At 49.2% G+C, this 19,412-nt stretch overlaps 1 pseudogene; it reads left to right on the top strand.

Moving 5' to 3' along the window:
* The first annotated feature begins 8,305 nt into the window (after positions 1-8,305).
* LOC128841931 (flavin-containing monooxygenase 2-like) lies at positions 8,306-12,652 on the top strand (annotated as a pseudogene).
* Positions 12,653-19,412: the final 6,760 nt, after the last annotated feature.

Here is a 19,412-nt window from a genome sequence, read left to right as displayed (position 1 = left end):
CATCAGGAATCAAAATACTCAAAAACCAGTGGGAGAACACTTTAACCTGTCTGGTCATTCAGTGACAGACCTGCGGGTGGCTATATTACAACAGAAAAACTTCAAAAACAGACTCCAAAGAGAGACTGCAGAGCTAGAATTGATATGCAAACTAGACACAATCAACTCCGGTTTGAATAAGGACTGGGAATGGCTGAGCCATTACAAACGTTGACTCTATCTCCCCTTGTAAGTACTCTCACACTTCTTATCAAACTGTCTGTACTGGGCTAGCTTGATTATCACTTCAAAAGTTTTTTTTCTCTTAATTAATTGGCCTCTCAGAGTTGGTAAGACAACTCCCACCTGTTTATGCTCTCTGTATGTGTGTATATATATCTCCTCATTATATGTTCCATTCTATATGCATCCGAAGAAGTGGGCTGTAGTCCACGAAAGCTTATGCTCTAATAAATCTGTTAGTCTCTAAGGTGCCACAAGTACTCCTGTTCTTCTTTTTACCAGTGAAGTGTTAATCGTACTAGCTAATGCACACTAGGTATGGATGGGTCTCTGTCCCCATCTAGTGGTTGGTTTAATGAGTCTGATACTGCTTCCAGCTACAGAACTTGGGGGCTACATTCACAGAGGGGACTCAGGGTGGGTCTGCATGGTGCATTAGCCTGCACTAGCTGGGGTGTAAATTCTAGGACGCACCAGTGTGTTGCACCAGGGTCCCATATAGACCCTGCTAGTGCTCACTAAAAGTTCCCTGCTGCATGTTAACATTAGGGTTACCATACGTCCGGATTTTCCCGGACATGTCCGGCTTTTTGGGCTCCAAATCCCTGTCCGGGGGGAAATCCCCAAAAGCCGGACATGTCCGTGAAAATCGGTACCGGCGGGGCTGGGCCGGGGGCCAGCGGTGCTGGGCCAGGAGCTGGGCCAGGGGCCGGCGGTGCCGAGCGCCGGGGGCGCCGAGCGCTGGTGGTGCCGGGGGTGCCTGGGGCCGGCGGTGCCTGGGGCCGGTGGGGCGCGCCGGGGGCCGGCGGGGCCGCGCGCCGGTGGTGCCGAGCATCAGGGGCCGGCGGGGCCGAGCGCCGGCGGTGCCGGGGGCGCTGAGCGCCGGGGGCCGGCGGGGCCTGGGGCCGGCGGGGCCGAGCGCTGGGGGCCGGCGGTGCCGGGGGGCGCCGAGCGCCAGCGGTGCCGGGGAGCGCCGAGCGGGCCGGGGGTGCTCGGCCGGGGGCCGGGCCGGGGACCGGCAGTGCTGGGCGGGCCGGGGGTGCTCGGGCCCGGGGCCAGCACCCCAGGGCCCGAGCCGACCCAAGCTGGAGAGGCCAGGGGGGGCAGACTGGGCCGCCTCCTCCCCCCACACCCCCCTTACCTGCTTCAGGCTTCCCGCGAATCAAATGTTCGCGGGAAGCAGGGGAGGGGGCGGAGTTGGGGCGGGGACTTTGGGGGAAGGGGCGGAGTTGTGGCGGGGGGCGTGGGCGGGGCTGGGGGCGGGGCCGGGGCCCTGTGGAGTGTCCTCCTTTTGGAGGCTCAAAATATGGTAACCCTAGTTAACATAGGACTCTTTGACATGGGACGGCATCAATGCGAACTAGGGGCACCTCCAGGCAGCAGTGCACCAAGTGCCTGCCTGCGGCGGCAAGCCACAGGGGGTGGCCTGCTGGTCGCCGTGAGGGCGGCAGTCAGGCGGCTTTCGGCAGCATGCCTGTGGGAGGTCTGCTGGTAACGCGGATTCAGCGGCATGCCTGCGGGAGGTCCTCTGGTCCCGCGGCTTCGGCGGCAATTCAGTGGCGGGTACACCAAAGCCGCAGGACCGGCGGACCTGCCGCAGGCATGCTGCTGAAAGCCGCCTGACTGCCGTGTTTGGGGCGGCAAAATAGAGCCGCCCCTGCTTTCAGTGCACGCCAGCAGGGTTTGCAGGGCAGTTAGTGCTCAGCACACTGGTGCACACTAGAATTTCCACCCCAGCTGGTGCAGACAAGCCCTTGGGCTCCTTGCCAGCCAGTGGAATTCATAGACCTGAGTCAGGCACCCAGGCTTCCCCTGCAATGCACATGGAGAGTTAGACAGCTAAGAAAGGGATCCGCCGAAGCCGGGCAGACACCTTAGCTAGCCAGGAGTGAAATGCAGAGGAAAGGGGTTGGGTTTAGGGCCCAGATTCACAAAGGTATTTAGGTGGCTAGCTACCACTGATCTGCGCCTTCAGCCCCTGACTGATGGGCCAGAGAGAGGTGCCTATTTGCAGCTGGGGTTCTCAGGTGAGAACCCCTTCCTGGAGTTAGCCCCTATTATAGCTCCTAACCCAGTGGTCAGGGCACTCACCTGTATGCAGGAGACCAAGATTCAAATCCCTGCTCTGCCCGATTTCAGAGCAGGGATTGAACCCAGCGCTCCAAGTGAATGCCCTGGCCATCGATCTATAGGGTATTCGGGGCTGGGAGTGCTCTCACACTCTCAGTTGTTGGAGCTGATCCACTTTATAGAAATAAATTATCCTATCTCCTAGAACTGGAAGGGACCTTGAAAGGTCATGGGGTCCAGCCCCCTACCTTCACTAGCAGGACCAAGTACTGAGTTTTGCCGCAGATCCCTAAGTGGCCCCCTTAAGGATTGAACTCACAACCCAGGGTGTAGCAGGCCAATGCTCAAACCACTGAGCTATCAGCAAGAGATTGACCCTCTAGCCTGGAGGCCAGGGCACCCACCTGGGTTGTGGAAGGGTCAAGTTCATGTCCCTGCTCTAATAAATATTTAAGTCTCCCATGTCCCAGATGACTGCCTTAACCATGGGCTATTGGGGGATGACGGGGAGGGCTTGCATGCACCGAGGATAGTCATACTCTGATAACACCTACCAGGCTGCTCCTGTTGGGGAGATAATTGGGGGGAAAGCCCAGTATGAGAATCCCACTGGGGTTTAGGCAGAAGCAAAGGCTCTGAGCACCTCATTAACTGGGGAGGGGGAAGAGAATTTAGGTGGCTTTGCACATGCCCAGTTGCATTGTAGGCCGCATCTGAGCAGGGTTTTGAGAATGTCAGTGGCACCTGAAGGTTGCACAGAGGTTTAAATACTTAAACTATAAGAAAAGATATATATATATATGCAAGCAAGCAGGTTAATCCTATAGGCTACAGCCCAGGAAATACAGAGAAGGGCTACAAGGATGATCCGAGGAATGGAAAACCTGTCTGGTTTTCAACCAGAACACCTGGGCAAAAAGAGACCCTGGCAGCTCCGGTCAGAACCGCTGACTGAGCTGCTAAAAGTCTGTCAGGGGGCGCAGCAGAGCTAAGGCAGGCTCCGTGCGGCTCCTGGAATCAGCAGCATGTTCCCATTCCGCCTCCTAGGCTCAGCGGCAGCCAGGGACCTCTGCACACTGCCCCTGCCCCGAGCACCGGCTCCCAGCTCTCATTGGCTGGGAAGGGAACTGCAAACAATGGGAACTGCAGGGGCAATACCTGTGAACGGGGCAGCATGCAAATCTGCCTGGCTGCGCCTCCGCCTAGGAGCTGGAGCGGGAACATGCTGCCGCTTCTGGGAGCCACCTGAGGTAAGCGCCTCCTGGAGCCCTCACCCCCTCCCACACCACAACCCCCTGCCCCAGGTTGGAGCCCCCTCCCACACCCAAACTCCCTCCCAGAGCCTGCACCCCCTCCCACACCTCAACCCCCTGCCTCAGCCCTGAGCCCCCTCGCACACTCCAAACCCCTCATCTCTGGCCCCACCCCAGAGCCCGCACCCCCAGGTGGAGCCTTCACCCCTCCAGCACCCTAGCTCCCTGCCCCAGCCCAGAGCCCCCCCATCTGAACCCCTTGGCCCCAGCCCATAGTCCCCTCCTGCATCCCAAAGACCTCATCCCTGGCCACACCCCTGAGTCCGCACCCCAAGCTGGAGCCCTCGCCCCCTCACACATGAGGGTGGGGGAGAGCAAGTGATGGAGGGAGGGGGGATGGAATGAGAGGGGGCAGGGCCTTCGAGAAGGGGCAGGACAGGAGGCGGGGCAATGGTATTCAGTTTTCTGCAATCAAAAAGTTGGCAACCCTAAATTAGGTAGCTAAGTGCCTTTGTGTATCGAGCCCTTGGCTTATGCTGTTAGCAGGGAACAAGTGCAAATCTCATTGTTATCCTAAGGGGTCCATTCCACTCATACTATTCCCCATCAGCCCTGTTGCCTGATTTATAAGGTTAATAATATTAATTTGGATAATATGGGTTTTAGGCTCGCCAATTTGTCTGATTAGAAGATAACAAGGTTCTTGTCCCGAATCAGGCTCCACAGAATTTACAAAGGACCCTCGGGGGTATGACAGGAAGCTCACACTGAGACAGATAAAGCCTTAAAGACTTTTTATTAAGATAAATGAAGTAGTAATTAAATGGTAAAATAATCTAAGTTACAAAGTTACAATTGTATTACTGCTATTCAACAGATACATGTGGTATTTTGTTATTATATGCTACAAAGCTTTGGTTAATATATTCACACCCTTCCTTGATAACCTGGTGGTAAGAGACACAGGACCAGCCTCGCCTCTCGCGGTTCAGGTTCCTCAATTTTTGAGTGAGAGGTGCAATGCTTAGACGAAGCTAGTGCTAAGAGCTAGCAGAGCTAACTTAGAGTTTACTTAACTAACTTAAACTTAAAATTAAAACCTAATAAACAAAACTAAGAACAAAAGCTTAGGGAAACCAAGCTTAGCTAGTCCCCTTGGAACTTAGAAAGTTTGATAAAAACAAGTACTGCCTACTAATAGAAGTAGTCGTCATAGATAGATAGCTTTTCTAGCAAGGTGAGTCACCTCTTTTATACGGCACAAGTGCCTGAAATCCTTCCTCCTATGGCCAAACTTCATTCCTCACCCACAAAAATGTTAAGGTACACTTACTCCATAGGCTAGTATGTTTGTACGTATTAATGATAGGTACATCCATATTAATGACATTAGATCATACACACATGTTATTTTTGTTCTTCGGTTATTTTGGTGCTTTCCTTGTGGTGTACCTGTGAAGTCTGTGGGTACAGACTTGAAAACTCCCTAGGCCATTCTGCCATTATCTATCTATCTAGGTGAACGGTCTCAGACATATGTGTGGGTGTTGACTTGCTCTCTGGGTGAAAAGTCTCAGACATATGTAAGCCAACTTTGCCTTAGCTCAATATACAGGATATGGCCTGTAGGTCCCTTGCATTACAGCCGAACTTACTTTAATATAAACCTATTACAATAAATCAAATACTTAAACTATAAGAAAAGATATATATATATGCAAGCAAGCAGGTTAATCCTATAGGCTACAGCCCAGGAAATACAGAGAAGGGCTACAAGGATGATCCGAGAAATGGAAAACCTGTCTTATGAAAGGAGGCTCAAAGAGCTTGGCTTGTTTAGCCTAACCAAAAGAAGGCTGAGGAGAGATATGATTGCTCTCTATAAATATATCAGAGGGATAAATATCAGGGAGGGAGAGGAATTATTTAAGCTTAGTACCAATGTGGACACAAGAACAAATGGATATAAACTGGACATTAGGAAGTTTAGACTTGAAATTAGATGAAGGTTTCTAACCATTAGAGGAGTGAAGTTCTGGAACAGCCTTCCAAGGGGAGTAGTGGGGGCAAAAGACATATGTGGCTTCAAGACTAAACTTGATAAGTTTATGGAGGGGATGGTATGATGGGATAGCCTAATTTTGGCAATTAATTGATCTTTGATTATTAGCAGGTAAATATGCCCAGTGCTCTGTGATGGGATGTTAGATGGGGTGGAATCTGAGTTACTACAGAGAATTCTTTCCTGGATGTCTGGCTGGTGAGTCTTGCCCACATGCTCAGGGTTTAACTGATTGCCATATTTGGGGTCGGGAAGGAATTTTCCTCCAGGGCAGATTGGCAGAGGCCCTGGAGGTTTTCCACCTTCCTCTGCAGCGTGGGGCACAGGTCACTTGCTGGAGGATTCTCTGCACCTTGAGGTCTTTAAACCACGATTTGAGGACTTCAGTAACTCAGACATAGGTTAGGGGTTTGTTACAGCAGTGGGTGGGTGAGATTCTGTGGCCTGTGTTGTGCAGGAGGTCAGACTAGAGGATCATAATGGTCGCTTCTGACCTTAAAGTCTATGAGTCTATAAATACCAGCTCATACTAGTAATGCCTTATCCAAAGATAAAATAAAAATAAACCTTCTGAAGGCATCCTCTGCACCATGCCTACAGTTCAGCCACTGCTAACTGAGAAACTGTGGCTTCAGGTTTTGCCCCAGATGTTTTCATTCTGCCCCCCTGCACAGGATAAGTTTGTGGTCCAGTCTGGGTTACAAATCCTGCAGGCACAATCTTTTTCTCATAATATTGAGGCACTTCAGACCTGGTTGCAACTAAGAAATGTGGCGTCCTGTGACAATGAAGCCTTGAATTAAGGTGCAGTTTGGGTTGAGTTCTGGATTATGTTTGGGCTGGCTGGCATTTTATCCCAAACATTTCACCTGTTTCTAGCTACAGCGCCACAGGATGTAGCAGTGAAAATGCAGCATGTTAAAATATTATGTCAACAAGTCAGACTACAAAATCAAGGCCACTGCAGCGTCAGAACCCCTCGGTCTGCCAATGGCTAATATTGATCAAGTTACTTGGGCCAAGATTTTTATTTAAAGTTTGTGTATACAAAACACCTGGTTCATGCATGCAAGTCAGGATGACATGCAAAATTTTACATAAATGCAGATTCCCATCTTGCACATGCATCAGATATTTTGCAATTGCAATTCATGTGCCGAAGAATATTCATGGGTTTCTAAATGGCTGGGCTGCAATTGCTCTGTACCTCAGTTTCCCCATCTGTGAAATTATGGTCATACTATTTTACAGGCTTAACTTTTTCAGGCTTAATTAATTTTTGTAAAGTACTCTGGCCTCCTTGGATAAAAGAGGCTTTGGAAGAGCAAAGCAGTGTGCATTCTGATTATTTTAACTTGAACCTCCTAAAGAATGTACAGCACTTCAAGGTTAAGAGATGAGAGATCTAGGCCTCTGGTTTTAAAGATATGATTAATCCATAATTTTCTTTTGGGTGGTTTTTTGGTTTTTTTTTTTGTTTTTGTTTTTTTTGTGGTCCCCAGTGTAAGAAAATGCCAGGATTTCTCTGCCACTGGCCCATGGGAAGTTGGCACTGAGACTGATGGGAAGCAGGCGCTGGCCACTTTTGATGCTGTTGTGGTTTGCACTGGACATCATGTAGTGATAATCAAGATGGCTCATTCCAGACAGTTGACAAGAAGGTGTGATGATACTTACCATGGGGAAATCCTCACACCTTCTTGTCAACTGTCTGGAATGGGCCATCTTGATTATCACTACAAAAGTTTTTTTTCTCCTGCTGATAATAGCTCATCTTAATTAATTAGCTTCTTACAGTTGGTATGGCAACTTACACCTTTTCATGTTCTCTGTATGTATATATATCTTCTTACTATATGTTCCATCCTATGCATCTGATAAAGTGGGCAGTAGCTCACGAAAGCTTATGCTCAGATAAATTTGTTAGTCTCTAAGGTGCCACAAGTACTCCTGTTCTTTTTGTGTAGGAGAGCAATCCTAGTCCGTGTCCCTGCCAGCTCACCTAGCAGGCTGCTGGGGGCCTTGCCTGAGGACTGCCCCGAGGCAGGTGACCCCCAGCAGTGGAGCTTGGCAGTCTTGGAAGCCCTGGGAAACCTGACTCAAGCCTGGGCTCTCAGGACTTCTGGGCTCCCAACTTCACAGCAAGGGGCCTAGAAGCCCTGACTCTAACCAGGGCTCTGAGCCTGGAAATCCAACGGTCAGTGTCAGGGCTTCCAGATTCACTGCCATGGAGCTGCACTTGGGGTGAGCAGCTCTGGCGTAGTCCCACCATATGGACCCCCCTGGTGCCAGACTCCAATGCTTCCCTTTTCCCAGCCCCGCTGGCTTCCCAGCATGCTGCGCAGCCTTTTGAAAGGCCAAAACTTCTTGCAAACCAGCACCAGCTCTTGTCATCACTGCAGTAGTTCACTGCCAGTCCACTGACTAACAACGTGTATCATGTGCATACTTTGCACCTGCTAATATTGTACAGCTCGGGTTGTGTAGCTACAGAATGCCTAGATTCACAAGGGCTTGACACCAAAGTCTGGCCAAATTGTCACTCGGCCATTGATCTCTGAATGACAATGCCTCAGTATTCCATCTGTTAGCCCAGCATGTCTACTTGTTGCCATTCCTCCTGAGCTTACTTTGTTCCCTTCCAGAGTGCCCGTTTCTCATGCAGCGACAGTGACTTGCTCTCTTGTGCTGCCCACGCATGGCCACTAATTCATTAAGCGAGCCAACTGAGATTGCCACTTTCCTTGCAGGTATGAACGAGTTGAAAGGCACCTACCTTTACAGCCAGGGATACAAGAACCCAGAAGGATTTCTGGGGAAGAAAGTTCTTGTGCTTGGACAGGGGAACTCTGGAGCAGATATCGCTGTACAGCTAAGTCAGAGAGCTGAGCAGGTACGATTCCTGAAATTGCTTATGAATTACTGGAGAGAGGCAACGTTTATATTCTGATGCATTCATCTTTTGCCAAACCAAGCACCAAAACATCATTATACTGGGAGAGCTTTTATTGAGGCTTGGACTAATGACCCAACAGGGTCTTTCCCATAGTTTTTCTGACTGCAGCCCAGATTCGGGATCAGGAATTGCTATCGTCAAACAGCCAGCAGACCTATATGACATAGCAGGTGGTCTCAGTCCATATTTTAATGCTCAGATGTCTGAATCCTATAAACCACCACCAGAGATGTCCCCCTGTAGTAGCAATCTGTGGAAGCGTAGCCAAATGGGCATAGAAAATCAGTTACCCAGTTGTCTCCTGTCTTCCCTTCCCCTTCCATTCAGGATTGAGATACCGTGGCAGAGCAGGGAGGGTTAAACTTGGACAGCCTCTTCCTGTGCTGTGCCTGTCTTCAGGGCTGTCAATCCCAGAACCCTCCGGGGACTCCAAATTCACTCTAAAAATTGAACCCCAAGAATACAATCAAAGTATAACCAGAGGGCAGCTTTTGAACAGAGACAGCAACAGGTGGAAGCAGAGCATGAGCTCGGACCAGATGTTGCCAGACTAGTAGGTGGTGTCTTCCTTTGCCAGTCTCATCCATAAGTCTCCAAACAGCGTCATCAAAGATCCGAAGAGCGGCATCTCTGTTTGGAAATGACAGAGGTTTGCGTCCTTTGGTTTAATTTCACACTGAATCTGGGTGAGAGAATTACACTCACTGTTGGAAACTGAATTCTGGCTTGGCTTTCAGGTGTTTCTCAGCACCACAAGGGGCTCAGGAGTGATGAGCCACATTTCTGAGCATGGATGCCCCATAGAGACAATGTACAATACCCACCTGACTGATGTCATCAGGAATACTCTCCCTTTCCCCCTGTTCAGCTGGATGAATGAGAAGATGAATCAATGGTTTAACCACGGAAGCTATGGCTTGGTGCTCCAAGACAGCTATTTTCCACTAGCCTGGCCAGCAGGCCCACTGTGCAGCTGGGGAAGGGCTAGATAATGGACTGTGCAGCGTATCGGACCATTTCTGCAATATGTTCCTGTTCAGTTTCCCGTAACCTAATCTTTGGCCAAAGGATATTTTGGTGGAGCCGTGCAGAGGTGAATCTGAAGGTGGAAGACCTCTCTCTCCAAATACAGTGCTCTCTCTGTAACTTGGCCTTCTGAATTGGAAATTACAAGGCAGAGAGTGGGAAAAAATCATAACTAAATATCCAGAAGGGGGCCTGTTGCTTCCCACATAATGGGGGTACATTCTGCAAAGCACTGTTGCCTGATGGCTAGAGCACTGGCCTAAGCCTCAGAAGAGTTAGGTTCTATTCCCCACTCTGCCATTGACCTGCTGGGTGACCTTCAGCAAGTCTGTGCCTCAGTTTCCTCATCTGTAAAATGGGGGGTGATGATCCTGGCCTCTTTTGAGATCTACTGGCTGACAAGTGCAATGTAAGAGTAGGGATGCTGATTGACATCATCATCCTTTAGGCTTCACTTTAGTAAAGCTCCTTCACTACAGCCTGTGTACCCAGCAGGATTTTTCTAGCAACCCCGGGTAGTCTTTCTGCAAACTGCTTCCTTCAGGATGCCCTCTTCACCCAACCATCAAGCAGCCTAGTGCACTAAAGAATGCCTGCAAATGCCTGCTGTGTTTGGAATTCATGACCCTGGCAATAGCTGGATGCCATTTACCCTGCTCTCTCTTCAGAGAAAAGCAGTTGCCAGGAATCGGCCTGTTTCTTGACCTGTTCCGTCCAACTCCCATTGGATAGCAGGATGTCCTCTTGTCTCACTTTGCCTCTGTACTGCAGAACCAAGAGGCAGTGGTCAGCGATGACTGTCCCAGCCGTATCCTCTGTGGTGGCGTGGTGGTGGAGCCCAATGTGAAGGAGTTCACCGGAACCTCCGCCATCTTAGAAAATGTGACTGTGGATGAGAAGGTGGATATTGTCATCTTCACCATAGGACACCACTCCTCTTTGCCCTTGCTGGAGGAATCGATGACACCAGGTCTCTCTGTATAAATACATCTTCACTCGAATTGGAGAAACCAACACTGGCTGTTGTTGGCCCCACACAGCCACTCAGGTCTATCCTGCCAATGGCAGAGTGCAGGCTTGCTGGGCTGCCAGGGTCCTTAAGGGTAAGAGTCTCATATTTGATCATAGTTCAATTTCTGACCATGGTCAGAAAAGTGATTATGTAAAAATGGTACCATCTTGTTCAACCAACCAGTCCCCAGTTGGGTCCAGAGCTGTCTCTGCTTGCTTGAGTGGCAAGAAAAATTGGTCATGGCAATGCCCACACCAGAGTGTGTGGTGAGGAACCATGGGGCCCAGCTGCCTCTGTAATAGGTTTCCCTGGAGATCCCTACTCATTGTCTAGGCTGGGCCTCTAGGGGAAATACAGACCCATCGGGTGCCTGTGAGATAGAGAAGGGGTAGAAACATCAAGATTCCAGGAAGCCCCTTTTTCAACCCCAGCTCGCTACTTGATAGACCCAGATGGGGATCTTCTGTGGGGACAGGAGACAATAAACCCTACCTGTCTGAGAGCAGGGAGAGCCCCAGTAACCTGAAGTATTGTGTGGGGTAATCCTTGAGCCCATTTTCACTCCCACCTCTGAAAAAGCATCAGATGCGCAAATACTCAAAGAGGCAGAGAAAAGATGATCATCTCTGGTTCCCCTTCAGGGAGTGCAGCTTGGTGGTTAAACCCAGAAAAGCCAACCCATGGGGAGGCTAGGGGAGATGGACAAGGATCTGAGGGGCAATGGGGAAGGAGGGAGAATGGGTCAAGGAAAGGGGAGTGGTGGGGACAGGAAATAGGAGACAAAAGGGTTGAACTGTGCTGAAGTGATGGGAGAGGGAAACTGGGACTGGTCAAGTTGATAGGAACCAGGCTGGAGGGGCTGGGGCAGAAAGGGTCAGTCTTGGGGTGGGTGGGAGCAGAAAGGTCTGTAATATGCTTTGATCAGAACCTGAACTAGAACCCAGGATTCCTGGGCAGGCAGTACATAGCTGTGCAACCCACATGATGCCATTTATTATTGTGACTAGTTAACTCTGTTAGCGCATGGCAGAGGTGTGTGCACTGGATCTAAAGGTTCTAACCCCACTGTAGAAATAGGTAGCAGTCAATATGGTTCCATGTGATGGCATTTCTGTTTGTATGCTCAGATATTGCATACAACAAACCACATTAAAAGAACATAGAGGCTTCACAATCAAGCATTCAAGAGTTAGGCAATGCCAGAATTCTGGTTGCCCGTGCAGACAAAATTTCTCTTCAGAATGAGTTACAGTGAGTTTACACTGCATTGCATCACAGCTTAGGGAGGAGTTAATTTTATTTTTCAGGGTTATGTATGTTCCCTTCCAAAGCACAGCATGATGGCTGCCGTTCTCAAGAAACAAGAGACCAAGATGACATTTTACAGAATTCTTCCTGTCACAGAGATGTAATTCTCAAGTCAGTTTTTTCCCCTGAGTTCATGAAAGAAAAATCACTTGGCCAGTTGCTTTTTAGTGGCTACTGTGCAGAACCATTCAATTATTCAGGCCAGCAGCCATGGTCCTGATGCCCCTTCAGTTCTGATTGAACGCTGCAGATCCAGCAGAGATCACGCATTGGAAAGTTGCTTCCAGATTCTGCTAAAACAGGCAAGTTTCTCCCATTGTCACTACCATGGCTAGCAATGGTGGGAATGCTAGAGAAGTCCAGCTGCCAGCAATGTTATCACTTTGTCTAACCCTGTTGAGAGTAGGTCTAGATGACATGCCATGGCTAAAACATTAGCATCCTTCAGGAGCCCATCTCCAAGGGCTCAGGGAAGGGAGCTATTGTAACACTCTTCAGACTCAGAGCCTGTTCTTTCAAGGCACGGGATTCTGTATTACTTCTGAGAGTACAAACACCTGTAGTGCAGAGCAGAGAGAGGCTCAGGGGACCTGGATGAAAGAGAGGTCAAACTAAAATCTCTCAAACACAGTTTAACGTGGCTCAACAGCTTGATTCAGTAGCACCACAGCGGGCCACATGGTTTAAACTCTTCTGCTCCTGTACAGTACATAGTGGTCAAGGCCAGGCCTAACACAGAGTAAAATAACTGCAACTTATTTTTGGTAACCACCATATTCCTAATACCTTGAAGCATTTTATATTTAAGCAACAGAAGTTTTAAATCTCTGTGCTGGGGTGTCCACCCACACAAGACTGGAAAGGGTTACTGTGGGGGGGGGAGAGGGGGAATTACTCCCTAGGCTGCCCCTGGAAGAGGAGACAGGGAGTGGGGATTGGTTAAATGAAGCTCAGGTGGACAGGAACAAGAGAGGCCTGTATAAAGCCAGGGAGCTGATAGCAGAGAAGGGTTGCAGGAAAGGAGTCTGCAGTCACTTCCTGGGAGAAGGGCGGTGTGTTCAGGCTATAGAGACAAATACCCTACAGTTGCTCTCTGGGGGAGGGAGTTGTAGGGCTGGCAAACCCAGAGTGAGGGAGAGTCAGAAAGGTAGGAAAGGCTCAGGGAAAAGCAACAAGGTATAAGATAGTGCTGACCTAGGCCGCTGATCAGCAAGCCCCTGGGCTGGAACCCAGAGTAGAGGGTGGACCCAGATTCCCCCCCACCACTGGGGAAGTGGCACAGACCAGGCAGTGGAGAGTGGAGCCTGGGACAGTTTTGCCCCAAAAGACTGTCCTACCCCGGAAGGGGAAACCACAGAGTGACGTGGACGGAGGGCCGAGTCACAAAGAGGAGGCTGCAGTTCCTGGCATGAGAGAGGGCCTGCAGAGGGAACAAGTGATGGAGAGTGACCGCAGGAAGTGGTGTTGGCCTGGCAGAGCTAATCCCCAGAACTGCCAGGAGACAGTGCTGTCCAGCGGTGTGTAGAGCACCCTATCACAACCTCTTTAAAGCATAAACTTCTAGCACACAGAGCAGAAAGACTCAGGGGTCTGGATGGACCAGGGCTCAACTTAACTGCTTGCCCCTATACTACGACAACCCCAGCCAGCCAGGGTCTCAAACTGACAATATGAGGGAACACAGCACGGGGAGGGGAGTCCAAAAAGTTCAACTGCTGTGAAAACGTCAGTTATGAATTTGAGAGCCTAGCACTCCCTTTTGTGTACGCTGTACACTGTGTCTTACAGTGAAAATGGGACTTAGGCATTTAAGTTATTTTGGTGCTTTTGAGAATTATACACTGAATATAACATGCTGGCATGCAACCAATTGACATAAATAGCACCAAGGCCCGCCACAGCAATACAAATCACCAAGTTTTCTTATTATATTTCCTGATGTAAGCAGAGTCAGGATGAGCTCTACCCTGACATCTGGTGGTGAATTATGGTGAGTGTGGAAAAGAACTCCAGGGGCTGATCTGGTTTGCATAGGCACACCCACTCGCCTGGCAGGAAACAACAGCAACTCAAAGTGGTTACTTTGGCTGGTGTGGGATCCCCAGTTTTCTCTGTTATTGGGGCAGGAAGAATAAAGTTTTGTTACCCTGATTCTGTGAATCAAGGCCAGTGGAACTGTTGTATGACAGAAGGACTGAGTGAGTCCTTCACCATTACCTAAGTAGCACTTGCTTGACAAGGGGCATGGTTACAAAACCCAGTGAATGGAGAGAGGATGGGGACAGGCATTTGTACCTGATGGTATGGGCTCTCTCTGAGGGTTTGAAACACCAATTGCACTACTTCTTCTCTCCACTGTTGAATGTCAGAGCTAACTTTGATTCCATTAGGAGTCTAGTTACAGGCTGCTGAGCTGAATTCACTTTGGGCTAATGGTGCACTAGTACTGGGGCTCCCCTACTATGAGCTGAAATTGCTAAGAGCTGCAATCACAAAAGAGCTAAAGTTATTAAGAGCTGAGATCACTGAGTGCTGTGTTAACTAGTGGGGGAGCCTGAAGCTATATTGCTAAGCAGCTGGCGGAGCAATTTGTGGGAATGACTGGAGGAGCGGTGCGGAGCCTTGTGGGGCTAGTTGGAGCGGCCCAAGGAATGGCAAGCGGAGCTGTTTGCGGGGACGGCTGGAGCGGCTCACAGATCGGTGAGCAGAGCGGAGCAGTTTGTGGGACGGCAGAAAGTGGACTGGCTCGTGGTGAAGGCTGTGGCAGAACCCCACGGAGAGACGGCCAGCCAGCCTCGGATCACGTAAGGTGCCCCTTAACACCCTGCGTGCCCCCCCCCTTTTTACTCTGGGGCTGCACTGACCAGGGACAGAGACTTTGGGGTCTGTTGGACTTTTGGGACTTTGGGTGGTTGCTGGACCCAAAGAGACTTTGGGGACTCTGGGTGATTTTTGGGTTGCTGGATTCAAGAACCAAAGGGAAAGGACACAGCCCAATTTGCTGGGGTGGGTTTTTTGCTCATGGTTTGTGTTAGGAATCCTGTTTGTGGTGTTTTTCCAATTTTATGCTGATGTCGTTTACCTCATGTTATTAAACATTTTCTGTTGCACTCAGACTTCGTGCTTGCGAGAGGGGAAGTATTGCCTCTTAGAGGCACCCAGGGGGTGGTATGTAATTGTCCCAGGTCACTGGGTGGGGGCTCGAACTGGTTTTGCATTGCGTTATTGAAACGGAACCCCTAGATACAGAACCCGGCCCTTGTTGCTGCCAACTTAGATGGGCAGAAGGGTTACACTTATAATCATCAATTATCAATCCTTTAGTATCTATATCATCACACATCCAGTACTCTCCAAGGCATGAGGCTGCACTTATCTTAAGGTGCTCTTAGGAATGTGATCCCTGCTTGTTCTAATGTTCGGTATGGAAGAAACAAGTTTAAAACATCAAAAGCAATTGCTTAAAGTTATTGTTCCCGGTTCTCTTAGGCCAATGTACTTGGACTTACGAAGGAGAAGATGCAAATAGCAGTAGTTCGTTAAAATCCATAATATGGTTCCTTGGCCTCTCACTAGAAAGACAACTGACTCTACAAGGGGACTTTCCTCTACTGATTTTAATGAACAGAGAGAGAGAAATACAATACCTGAAATGAGTCTTGCCATCTCTCAGGCCTAGAAGCTCTGGGAGAGTCTGTCCACATGTCTGGTGGCATTCCTGGGTTCTGCAGCATTTGTGGGTTCAGCAAATTCTTCTGAGACTGTGGCCCTACAGGTGGCAAGAGACTGTCCATGTGGGTTCAGCACACTCTGACCCTCACCACACTGATCTCAGTTTATATACCCTGTTTTGGGTCTGGTGGAGGAGGGCAATCCTCTTGTTTCTATTGCCCACTTGCCGAATGTGCTCTCAGATTTCCACTCTCCTGGTTTCTCTGCGGCTTTTGTTGATAGCGTTGATGTGTAACAAATTTCTTCGATACTTTTCATATCTTTGCATTTCAAGAATTCTATTTCTCTATTAACTCCTGCTATTAACTGGAATTTCTCCCCTTCCTGCTTGTCAAGCAATTTCATTTAATATTTCAAAAGTTGCTTATGTCTTTCAATAGTCTTTTTCCCCCTTCTATTCAAGAAGTCCAATAATTTTTTGAGTGCAGCAATCATTTAGAAAGAAAATCAGCAAGAATCTATTATAGTTGACCTCGTTCATACATTTATATAACCAAAGAATGTATAAAACATTTCACATCCTTTAGGGCTTGCAATAAAATAAGAGACACATCCTGTTTTTATGTTGTTTCTTATCTGAGGATCTGGAGGTTTCTTTGACAATATGTCTCCTAGTTTGGGAAGTGGGTGTTGATCTCTCATTGTCTTAAGTTTCTGTAGCAGGAGATAACGTGGAATGAGCAAAGAGGTTATTACTGAAATCCTCCGTGTGGACAGGAGAATAAAGGGATTGCTTCCTGATTGAAGGGGCAGATAGAGAGAGAGACATAAGCCCAGATCTTCAATGGGAGTTAGGTGCCTAGTTCTCATTGATTTCAATGGGGGTTAGGTGCCTAAATACACATGAAGAACTGGGCCCTAGTAATTCACTACCAAAATATTCAAGGCATATTAGACATCTATACATCTGTGACAAACATGGGAGTTATCTGTAATATTTTAATGAACTATCTGCCTGACAAGTCTGGACTTATCACCACGGAATCACTACCCAGTGAGGGGCAAGAATTGATTTCCTCCCTAGGGCCATGTCTACACTACAAACTGTGGTCAACACAAGTTATCACAGCGCATAGTCACCAAAGCTTGTACATCGCTCAAGTACGTGCATACTTTGCTCCTTGCGTCAGCACTGCAGGTAGTCCCCAGAAGTGCCTCTATTGATGTGAAGTGTGGTGCACCACGAATAGGTGTCCCAGTATGCCATGCGTTGCCATCGGTGCAATGCCTTTTGGGAAGTTTTCTCAGAGGGCTAGGGGCTAGAAGGGACTAACCCAGGGATCTCTGAATGCAGGGGGCAGGTTCCTACCATGCAACTTTTTCCATTTCATAATGCCATCCATATCCCATAATTTTGGCACCTCTTTTTAAGAATCCCACAAACCCACGTAGAGCGCACGCGCACACACACACACACACACACACACAGAACTACACATCATGATTGGAACTGGCTGAAGAAGGACCTCAAGCAAAGAACCAAGGATGGGATAAAGTGACCAACCTGGCAGAGGAGGGAGTCACTTTACCCCATTCCAAGGCCTGATATGCTACAGTGACAAGAGAGACACACTGGGCTCTAAGGGGTTAATAGAGCCCTAGGAAGGCTGCACAGGATGCAGCCAATCAGAGAAGGGCTGAAGGGAGTAGTCAATCAGGGCCAAGCAAGCCCATTTAAAAAGGGAGCTGCAGGGCAGAGGAAGGCAGTTCTCTGCTACGAGCCCAGGGAGGAAGGACTGTGTCTCTGGAGGGCTGAGAAAACTGCCAGCACCCTGGACAGATCAGTGCTGCTAGCAGGGACCAGGAGAGCGAGAGACAACTCCTGGCTGGCTGCTGGTGTTTGCAGGTTGAGACCCTCAGGCAAAGGCAAAGAGGATGCAGGGGCCATGAGGAAGTGGCCAGACAATTTGCTGCAGTAGCCAATAAGGGAAGTGGCTGAACAGTGGACTGCAGGTCCCCCGGAAGGGGGAGCACAGTGTGTGGCATGGCCGGAGGGTTCGTGTCGCTGAAGAGGACACCGTGGTCCTTGGAGAGATGCGGGTCCTAGAGCAGGAGTGACGGCAGCAAGAAACCACCCAAAGAGGGTGCACAAAAAAACTGAGCTAATTCCCAAGACAGCCATCAGGAGGCGCCACAGTGGTGAGTGAACTCCATTACAGGGACATATTATGCAGCAAGGGTTTCAAGGACTTTGGAACTTGCCAAGATGTCCATGTGGCTAATGAGTGACACCTGGTCAGACAGGTTTGCATGGAAGCTGTTTATTGTTTCCGATATATGTTCTCTCCATTGTGCTTTTGTCCTGAATAAATAATACCTTACATCATGAGAACTGGTTAACCCTGTCCTTGCCCCTGTGACAGAACAGGATGGCAGGTGCTGAACTACACTCTGACTTGATCACAGTAAATTGCAGCATAAGTCAACAGGTCTGGAGACACCTGAGAAAGGTGATGACTAGCAGCCGGAGACCTTAATGGGGTGCCCTCAAAGAGGCCAGGAAGGAAGGCCAGTGCAGTTACCTCGGGAACCATGTGCGACAGAGATGGCAATTTCCTGCAGTGTCTTTGTGAGATCTTACTGCATTAGCTGTATGTACCGTGGGACAGGGATTGTATATAATTCCATAGGGGAGAGGAACTAAGAATGGTGGAGATGATTAGGCAAATTCACACAGGTTGTAACACCTCCAAGGAGGTGTCACCATGCGGAGGGTCTCCCCTATACTGGTTCAACTGGATTCTCCAGAGACTAACAGGCAAAGACAGGACGTTTGCAATAATAGTCTAAGTTTAAACTGACGCCAGTGCTGATCCAGCAAATGGACAGGACCTTCTGTCCAAGGGGGCAACCAATCCTTCTTGGGAAGGTTTGGAAGGACTTTCATCTGTTGAGGCTCCGTAAGACTGAGGGGTGGCTTCTAGTAACCTTTGCATATATGTGTGTATAGCATGTGTATAGGAACTCTTAATGTTTTTGTATGTTTTCTCTGTCATGCTTTCACCTTAAGGATAAACGTGCTTGCTTAGAAAGAGCTGGGTGGGAACTTGTGACTGCTGGCAATTACAGCTATTCAGAGCCCACAGAGAGAAAGCAAAGTGCAGATGCTGACGTGGTCAGGCAGTCTGGCTTGCTGGGGATATCGCACTGTAGCCAGGGAACTGTGCAGCGTGGGAAAGCCCCCGGTCAGAATGGGGAGAGATGCGAGTCTCTGTACAAGAGAGGTGACGGCTGAGGAGCCAGGGGGCTAGAGTAAGTGACCTCAAGGGATCAGGGAGGGGAAACACAGGGGCAGTTGCCCTGAACTGTGATACCGTGACAATAGGGTTTCATTTCCGGGGCTGCTTTAGACAGGCAAAAGGGCTAGAGACTTAGGGGCTGTATTGTGATGGAAAATCCAACCACTTCATCCACTCCAATAGTGGCACACAGTCAACATAAGGGCTCTGGACTCCATGTTACAACCCATGGCGTAGCAAACACTCAGGGACATGACCAGAGTCCTGCTGTAGCCTGGCTCTTGTCAACTGCCCAGATGGCCTCTTGGGGCCATAGGCAGCCCTATGTAAGTTAGAGCAGCCCTAAAGGTGCTGTAATGTAAACCAGGGGCCTGGTCTGCAATCAGGGAGGTTCAAGGTGACAAAGTCTCCTTGGCCTTCTACTGCTGCCCCACATTTCCTACCCTGAGCAGGCTCAGCTGAAACAGAAAATCAGAACCTCTCTTCTTTTTGGAAACAAAAGCCCAGCTTCTCCTTTGCAGGGCCCAGTGTC

The sequence above is a fragment of the Malaclemys terrapin genome, chromosome 8 (assembly GCF_027887155.1).
Source record: "Malaclemys terrapin pileata isolate rMalTer1 chromosome 8, rMalTer1.hap1, whole genome shotgun sequence".
Taxonomy (NCBI): Eukaryota; Metazoa; Chordata; order Testudines; family Emydidae; genus Malaclemys; species Malaclemys terrapin.
The sequence above is the reverse complement of the archived record's forward strand: the minus strand, read 5'-3'. Positions and strand labels throughout refer to the sequence as shown.